Raw genomic sequence first — 9,984 nt, 5'->3', positions numbered from 1 at the left:
GTGATGTTCTGTTAAAAACCAAATCATTTCTGCAATTCCAGATAGTCCACAACAAAGCGCAAACTCCAACCCGAATATGTCTTGCTAAGTCAGGCTCAACCTCATTAAGCCATGTCCCAAATAATGCATTGACAGAAGTCGGTGGAGTAATATTAAAAGCAATATGGACCGTCCGCCAAAGGACTTTGGCCAACGGGCAATCAAAGAATAAATGCTTAATCGTCTCATCCCGATCACAGAAACTACACCTAGTAGGTCCTGTCCAATTATGCTTTATCAAGTTGTCCTTTGTTAAAATAACTTGTTTATGGACAAACCACATAAACACTTTAATTTTTAAAGGAACTTTGACAGCTCAAACATACTTGGAAGTTGGAATGGAGTTCGAATTAATAACATCAATATACATTGATTAAACTGTAAATACTCCAGACCTAGTCAACTTCCAGCGTAATCCATCGGGTTGGTGAGAAAGTTGAACCTCCACCAGTCTCCTAACTAGATGGAGCCATTCTTCCCAACGATTGCCCGCTAGCGACCGTCTAAACTGAATATTAAGGGGGATAGATTGAAATACCGTTGCCACAAATACCTCACGTCGTTGAGCAATCCGATATAAAGACGGATATTGAATGGCTAAAGGTGAGTTGCCAAAGCCAAGTATCCTCGTGTACTTGCACCATTTCCAATAACAAATCTCGTCCTATTGAACATTGATTGTTTGACTTTCATTAGTCCTTTCCAGAAAGGCGAATCAGTCGGTTTGACTGCGACCTGGGACAATGTTTTAGTCTAGAGGTATTTGTTGCGGAGGATCTGCGCCCACATGGCCTCAGTCCCGGAAGAAAGCTTCCACAACCACTTACTAAGAAGGCATCTATCCTTAACTTCAAGATTTTCAATACCAAGACCCCATTGGTCTTTCGGTCGACAGATGATGTCCCATTTAGCAAGCCGGTATTTTCTTTTAAGATCATCACCCTGCCAGAAGAAACGCGACTGATAGAAGTCCAGTCTTTTCCTAACACCAACTGGGACCTCAAAAAACAATAAGAGGAACATAGGCATACTCGTGAGCACCGAATCAATCAATATCAAACGGCCTCCGTATGACATGAGCTTACCCTTTCAGCAGCTCAGTTTTTCTCAAATCGATCCTCGATGCACTTCCATTCTCTGTTTGTCAGCCTACGATGGTGTATCGGAATACCAAGGTATGAGAAAGATAAACTCCCCAACTCGCACCCAAACAATTGCCTATAAGACTCCTGGTCGTCTTTGGCTCTACCAACGCAGAACAACTCGCTCTTATGAAAGTTAATCTTTAAACCGGTCAATTGTTCAAAAAGGCATAACACCAGCTTCATATTTCTCGCCTTGGCCAAATCATGCTCCATAAAGATGATTGTATCATCTGCGTATTGAAGGATGGAAACACCTCCATCAACGAGATGAGGTACCAAACCACCCACTTGACCATTCTCCTTAGCCCTCCCTATCAAAATTGCTAACATATCCACCACAATGTTAAACAAGATAGGGGACATCGGATCTCCTTGTTTGAGGCCTTTATGTGTCTGGAAGTAATGACCTATATCGTCATTCACTTTAATTCCCACACTCTCTTTTTGCGTAAAGGATTCGACCTGTCGGCGCCAGGCTTCATTAAAACCCTTCATACGCAATGCCTGTTGGAGGAATGGCCATTTGACCTTATTGTACGCTTTTTCGAAATCCACCTTAAAAATTACTCCATCTAATTTTTTGGAATGGATTTCATTGAGCGTTTCATGAAGAACAACCAGCATGAAAGCAGTTTGGGATTGTTGCATCACAGAATGTGCAATCTGTGTGAGCCTATTTGTCCCGACCTTGGTGAAGATTTTGAAACTAACATTGAGGAGGCAGATCGGTCTGAATTGCTCAATTCTCACAGCATCCGTTTTCTTAGGGAGCAATATGATAGTTCCAAAATTCAGGTGAAATAATTGAAGCTGTCCAGAGAATAGATCATGAAACATAGGTAGTAAATCCCCCTTAATAATGTGCCAGCACTTTTTATAGAACTCGGCCGGGAACCCATCCGTTCCGGGAGCCTTATTGTTTTTCATTTGTGCAATAGCATCAAACACCTCCTTCTCTGAGAACGGGGCAACCAGGATATCATTATCAGCAGCAGACAATTAAGGCACATCCTCAGTCCTGGACTCATCGAGGGACACACAATTATCCTCCGGAGGTCCAAATAACTGTCTATAATACTCGGTAATATAGGTTTTGAGATTATCTTGACCTAAAATCGTACCCTCATCCTGTTCAAGCTGAAAGATCCGCCTCTTTCTGTGCTTACCATTAGCAATGAGGTGAAAGAATTGAGTATTCGCGTCCCCTTGGACCACTTTGCGGACCTTAGCTCGCGAAGCCAACTTCAATTCTTCTTCGCGGAGAAGTTCTTTCAGCCTCTTCTCCGCCTCATTTTTGACCTGGAGCTCAGGAGGCAGCAAAATCACGGATTCGGCTTTTATGTCCAGGGCCTGTACAAGAGAAAGGAGCCTATCCTTCTCGATCTTATACACCCCACTAAGGTGCTTAGCCCAACCCCGTAAGAAACTTCTCAAATGCCTAATCTTATTCTGCCAACGCTCGACCGACGTCCTTCCTCCTACCCCATTAGCCCATTCCCTGGCTATGAGGTCGAAGAACCCCTCGCGTTCGAACCAGGCCATCTCAAATGAAAAGGTGTTTTTGTTTCCTAAATGGTTCGGCTCCCCTGAGTCGACGAACAATGGTGTGTGATCGGAAATTCCCCGCGTGAGAGCTTGCACCGTAACAAGAGGGAAGTTCTGTTCCCACTCCACGCTCGCGAGAACTCGATCAAGCTTTTCATATGTCGGGTTTGGCAGAGCATTAGCCCAAGTAAACTTTCTACCAGAAAGCTCTATCTCCCTTATATCCAAACTTTCAATAATGGTATTGAACATAAACGACCACCTACCATCGAAATTATCATTATTTTTCTCCTCTCTCCTCCTAATGATATTGAAATCACCCCCGACCAACATCGGAAGCTGCTCGGATCCACATATCCGAACCAGGTCCGCCAGAAACTCCGGTTTAAGTTCGGGCTGTGTGGCACCATAAACCGCCACCAAAGCCCAGTTGAACCCATCAACTTTAGACCTAATTCAAAACTTTACCGCGAATTCGCCCATTACTACACTCCGGACTTCAAGGGAGTCGCATCTCACACCCAGTAAGATACCTCCCGATCTTCCTCGCGGAGGGAGGCAATGCCAATCAAAATCAATACCACCCACAAGAGAGGATAGAAACTGCGGTGCAAAATTATCTCGACCGGTTTCCGATAGAGCAACAAAATCTAACCGATGTTCCAGAGAAGCCTCAGCAAGAAACCTTCTTTTAGCCAAGTCTTTCAGACCTCTGCTATTCCAAAAGATTCCTTTCATAGTTCATCATGGAATTTTTTAGTAGTCCGTATCCTAGCACTCCTACGAACTGCAGAATCGGGATAAATCTTCCGTTTCCACTTACGCTTTGGCTTAGTGGGCTCTGTCGCCCGGTCCTCATAACCGGGCTGGACGGAACTAACAGCTGGAACATCTAAAGGCACATCATCGTCCTCAGACTCCTGATTAGAAGGTGCTAGATCCGCACATAGATTATCTAGCACTCTAACCCCTAACGCATCAATCTCCTCATCATTCATGGGTTTAACCGCTGCAAGATTACGAATAGTCTCTAAGGCACGCTCCGCCTCCAAATCTAACATATCATTCACCGAATTAGATATCTCATTATCAGTAGCACCTAGTGAAACTCCTAATTGGTTTGCATTATTAATAATGTCCTCATGAGAAAAATGCAATAAAGAATTAGATATGTTGACGGACATACCAGAAGATATCGTAGCATCGTGAAGCTTAGCCTCCCTCATAGCGCGCCGTTGCTGCATATCATCCACCTCCGGAAGGTCCTGAACGCGAGCACTCATCCGTCTCCCTGTCGAGACCGGGTCCGGGATCCCGCCAAAGGCAACAACCTCCTCTCTAGTGAACAGAGGAGGCGGCTGCGGGCTCCCAGGGCCCTCGGACAAGTTCCCCGCGGGTAGGACAAGAGATGGGACAGCTGGGGCCACCTGCCCGCTCCCTCCCCCTGCCCCACCCACCGGCTCAGAGCGAAGCGTCGAAGTCACAGGAGGCGCGGTCCTCCTGACCGTAGAGGAGGAAGGGAGGACTAGGGCCACCTGGCCCAACCCCCCCTCTCACAGCGCCTCGGGAGATGCGGGTGCCACCGCCAAGACCTGAGGAGGAAGAGCCGAGGCCGTGTGCCTCGGGCTCCCACTCCCAGCGCTGGGCGACCCCGACGCGAGCGGCGTCACCGGCGTCGGTACAGGGAATGGAGAGGTCAAGGCCACCTGCCCTGACCCCCCTCCCCCAAGGCCCACCTCGAACGTAGAAGACATCATGCGACGCCCCCGATTTGACCGTACACTAATCATACACGCAAACGTGTACGATCAAGATCAGGGACTCACGGGAAGATATCACAACACAACTCTACAAATAAAATAAGTCATACAAGCATCATATTACAAGCCAGGGGCCTCGTAGGCTCGAATACAAGAGCTCGATCATAGACGAGTCAGCGGAAGCAACAATATCTGAGTACAGACATAAGTTAAACAAGTTGCCTTAAGAAGGCTAACACAAACTAGGATACAGATCGAAAGAGGCGCAGACCTCCTCCCTGGGATCCTCCTAAACTACTCCTGGTCGCCGTCAGCGGGCTGCACGTAGTAGTAGGCACCTCCCGAGTAGTAGTAGTCATCATCAACGGTGGCGTCTGGCTCCTGGACTCCAGCATCTGGTTGCGACAACCAGAAATAAAGGAAAGGGGGGAAAAGGGGGAGAAAGTAACCATGAGTACTCATCCAAAGTACTCGCAAGCAAGAAGCTACACTACGTATGCATGGGTATCAAATGGAATAAGGGTATCATATGTGGACTGAACTACAGAATGCCAGAATAAGAGGGGGATAACTAATCCTGTCGAAGACTACGCTTCTGGCCACCTCCATCTTGCAGCATGTAGGAGAGAGTAGATGGTAAGTTCACCAAGTAGCATCAAGTAGCATCGTATAGCATAATCCTAACCGATGATCCTCCCCTCGTCGCCCTGTGAGAGAGCGATCACCGGTTGTATCTGGAACTTGGAAGGGTGTGTTTTATTAAGTATCCGGTTCTAGTTGTCATAAGGTCAAGGTACAACTCCAAGTCGTCCTGTTACCGAAGATCACGGCTATTCGAATAGATTAACTTCCCTGCAGGGGTGCACCACATAACCCAACACGCTCGATCCCATTTGGCCGGACACACTTTCCTGGGTCATGCCCGGCCTCGGAAGATCAACACGTCGCAGCCCTACCTAGGCACAATAGAGAGGTCAGCACGCCGGTCTAAATCCTATGGTGCAGGGGTCTGGGCCCATCGCCCATTGCACACCTGCATGTTGCGTACGTTGCCGGAAGCAGAACTAGCCCCCTTAATACAAGAGCAGGCTTATGGTCCAATCCGGCGCGCGCCACTCAGTCGCTGACGTCACGAAGGCTTCGGCTGATACCACGACGTCGAGTGCCCATAACTGTCCCCGCGTAGATGGTTAGTGCGTATAGGCTAATAGCCAGACTCAGATCAAATACCAAGATCTCGTTAAACGTGTTAAGTATCTGCGAACACCGACCAGGGCCAGGCCCACCTCTCTCCTAGGTGGTCTCAACCTTCCCTGTCGCTCCACCACAAAGTAACAGTCGGGGGCCGTCGGGAACCCAGGCCCACCTCTACCGGGATGGAGCCACCTACCCCTTCAGCCCCCAACTCCGAACAGTACCACAGGTAATGTAACTGTGTAAAGTATATAGTATATGCCCGTGATCACCCCCCGAAGTGATCACGGCCCAGTAGTATAGCATGGCAGACGGACAAGAGTGTAGGGCCACTGATGGAACACTAGCATCCTATACTAAGCAGTAGGATAGTGGGTAATGGTAACAACAGTAGTAGCAAGGACAGGCTATGCATCAGGATAGGAATAACGGAAAGCAGTAACATGCTACACTACTCTAATGCAAGCAGTATAGAGAAGAGTAGGCGATATCTGGTGATCAAAGGGGGGGCTTGCCTGGTTGCTCTGGCAAGAGAGAGGGGTCGTCAACACCGTAGTCGTACTGGGTAGCAGCGGCGTCGGTCTCGGTGTCTAGCGAGAGAAGAGGGAGAAGAAACAATAAATATAATGCAAACAAATGCATGACGACGCATGACATGGCAAAGCGTGATGCTAGTTATGCCCTAACGCGGTACGAGGTGGTACCGGTGAAGGGGGGAAACATCCGGGAAAGGATTCCCGGTGTTTCGCGTTTTCGGACAGATGGGTCGGAGGGGGAAAGTTGCATGTTCGCTATGCTAGGGATGCGTGACGGACGAACGGACTGCGTATCCAGATTCGTCACGTCGTTCTGAGCAACTTTCATGTTGAAAATAATTTAATCCGAGTTACGGATTAAAAGATATGATTTTCTAAAGATTTTATTAATTTCTGGAATTTAATTAGTTATTTAATTTAATTCGAAAATGGTTTTATGACATCAGCATTAGGTCATGCTGGCGTCAGCAGTCAACAGGGTTGACTGGTCAACCTGACCAGTGGGTCCCACTAGTCAGAGACACATTTTAATTAAACAATTTAATTACCCTAATTAGTATTAATCAGGGTGTGGGCCCCACTGTCATACTAATTAATTAGCTAATTAACTAACCAGGTTAATTAGATAACTAATGTTTAATTAGCTTAATTATTAGATTAGATTAATTAATTAAAATTAATTAAGTTAATTATTTCTTTAATTAATTATTTAATTAATTATTTTTATTTTTATTTTATTTTTAATTATGTTCTGGGCTAGGCCCACCTGTCATTGGCCGTAGGGGGCCTAGCGGGTTCGGGCGCTAGCGGATCGGGCGATGGCGCTGGGACATGCAGGTGCGGGGTAACGGGCGCCGGGGCATGCTGGCGCCCGAGCGGAGGCCGAGTTCAGGCAGCGGCCAGCGAGTGGCCGCGGCGGAGGCAGAGTCCGGCGTGGGGCGCGTGGACTGGCTGCGGAGGCGGGCAACGGCAGGGGATCGTGGTGGTCGTCGTCAGACGGCACATGAGTGAGGCGGCGAGCGGGATGGCGGGGCCGTTGTCCACGGCGGGCGAGGCAGGGGCGAGGCGAAGGGCGAGGGCGCGCGTGCGTGAGCGGGACGCCGATGAGAGCAAGGGAGCGGCGGGACGGCGCGGGCGTGCGCGGTCCACGGCAACCGCGGGCGGGGCGCAGCAGGGCCGCGGTGAATGCGGCCGCGGCAGTGAGCACGAGCATGGGCGTGCGCATGAGAGGAAGCCTGCGGGCGCACGCGCGGTGGAGCGGGCGACGCAGCACTGCAGAGGGCGGCGCGGGGAGGTCGGACGCGACGCGGGGACAGGGGAAGGAGAGAAGGGGCGCGGCTCACGGTGGAAGTAGGGTTCGGGGCAGTGGGCTCGAGGTGGCTTGGGGTGGTCCGGCGACGGTGGGGCGGAGATGACGCAGTCCGGCGGGGCGGCGGCGTCCATGCGGCGTCGGGCGTCGAGGGCGCGGTCGCGATTGGCGCAGCGAGTGGCGCCGTCGAGGGAGAGGGGACGGGGCGCGAGGACGAGGGAGACGGCGAGGTGGCTGTGGCGGAGGCGTTCCGCACGGCGTCGAGGCGGCTGGGAAGGTCGACGGGGTCGGGGCGCTGTGGGGAGGTTCGTCCCCTCGATCCCAATCTGGATCGGGGAAGGGGAGAGAGACGTGGGGATCGTGGGGAGGGGGAGTGGGTGAGTGGGGGTGGGCTAGGGTTTGATCGGGGGAAGTGGTGGTTATGGGGAGTGGGGGAATGGCCGGTTGGGCCGGCTGGCAGCTGGGCCGGAGCCCAGTGGGGGGTTCTTTTCTATTTATTTATTTTTGTTTGTTAGTTTTGTTTTTCCCTTTGTATTTTCTTTTTCTTTATTCATTTTCCTATTTTGTTTTATTTAATTCAGGGCATTTAAGCATTATATAAAACTATGTCTTCTTCACCATAATTATCTATGTAATATTTAGTACAACCCGGACATTTTTAATTTTAATATTTTAAAACTTTTATTATTTACCAAATTTTGAATTTGAATTTTGGACCGGTTTTGATCTAGTGATAGATTAGCAACAGTAACGGAGGTGATGTGGCATCATTAGCAGAGTATCACTGTAGCCTAATTATCCGGGCGTCACAATTCTCCTCCACTACAAGAAATCTCGTCCCGAGATTTAAGAGGGGAGTAAGGGGAATACTAGGTTACGAAATTCTAACGATCCTTCTTGGTCTTGGTTACTCTTCTCGAAGAGGTAGACCCACTACGTTGATGTCTTCATTTCTCTGCTGCAAGTCATCATGATGAAGTCGACGTCCTTTCTTCAGGATCTTCACCGTACTACGAAAGGTTAAGAGGGAAAACTCTATAAGGACGGATTAACATGGTTGAGCATCAGACGGTTAACTCGAGGGAAGAAGCATGCGTATCTCTCGAATTGAAACTTAAGAAGATATCGAGAGCAAAGTAAGAAGGTACCATGAGAAGTTTCAAACGGATAGGCAATGGATCGACGACTGAAACAGGGCGTGAAAAGGGGTTCAGAGCAACGAGAATAAGTATTGCGTCTGATACCAGAATAGGTCACTAGGACGGTGGCTCGTGAATTACATACGAGATCATGCGCGAGGAACAACTTTGGAAACCGGGGGTGTACAGGAGAGTCGGGTTTCGATCCTGTGGAACTGTGGGTCATGGGCCCACCATGTGGGATAAAAGTAGGAGGAGCGGTGACATCTTGCATGGTCATGATAGCAAGGCATGTCAGAGGGTAACCTGTTGATTATGTCGGCAACGACGTCGATACCATGGGCGAGGGACGAAGAGAACCATTTTCCTGCTCGTTGAACGAGGCGGACCAATAGGCAAGTTCTTGTCCATCGGTGTTACCGAAATGTCATCAACAAAAGTAACAGGGTCTTTCTATCAGAGTGGTACAACGAGGTGTTTACATAAGCAGGGATATATTACTGCTTATACAATATAGATCACAAGAAGGTTTAAACAAACCAATGGAAAGGAAAAGTGATTATCAGGTTTAAACAGAACAATGGAAAGGAAAATGTGTTTAAACACATATTTCAAGGGTATATTCTTCCCAAGGACGAGCAAAGCATGATTTCCTTGACATGATATAATGTAGAAAACCCTTTAGGTAAGGAGGGGGGGATTTCATGACATTACCCATACAGTGGTGTTTGGGTAATTGAGCAGGAAACATTTAGCATTGGGCTTCAAATGTTCTTGTCGAAAATCGGAGTACCACAGACACGCTTCAAGATAGCATTGACATGGTCTTCAAGCAAAGGTCAGACTCTGTATACACGAAGGGATTCATCATTAAGCCAAGGAGAGGATGAGGAGGTAGCTGATGGACTCAGCGATAATACATCGAGGTATCCAAAAAGATGGATTTCCACAGTTATGGAACAAGGAGATAAGATTTGTCGGATCAAATACTATAATGATGTTTGCTCAAGGAAAAACATACACAATTTAACATTAGTGGAAAAAGGGTGCCCAAGGTAGGGCCTTAGGTAGCATGATCAAATGTTGGAATGGTGATTCAGTGATCAATAGTCTAAGAATGAACGTTCGACCATTAACTTCAAAGCAATAGGGTTGCTAGAAGGGCAGAATCCAATCAGCACCGTCCACCTGTTGGTATCCCGGTTAGACCCAACACGGGGACCAAGAAAGAAAGGTGATGGTGATAAGTATTACCTGTATCAAGAATTCTTAGGAGGTGGTGAAATTCTCACGACATTCTTGACATAAAAGATGGTA

This window comes from Triticum dicoccoides, chromosome 5A (assembly GCF_002162155.2).
Source record: "Triticum dicoccoides isolate Atlit2015 ecotype Zavitan chromosome 5A, WEW_v2.0, whole genome shotgun sequence".
NCBI classification, from domain to species: Eukaryota; Viridiplantae; Streptophyta; class Magnoliopsida; order Poales; family Poaceae; genus Triticum; species Triticum dicoccoides.
This window is presented reverse-complemented; position numbering follows the sequence as displayed.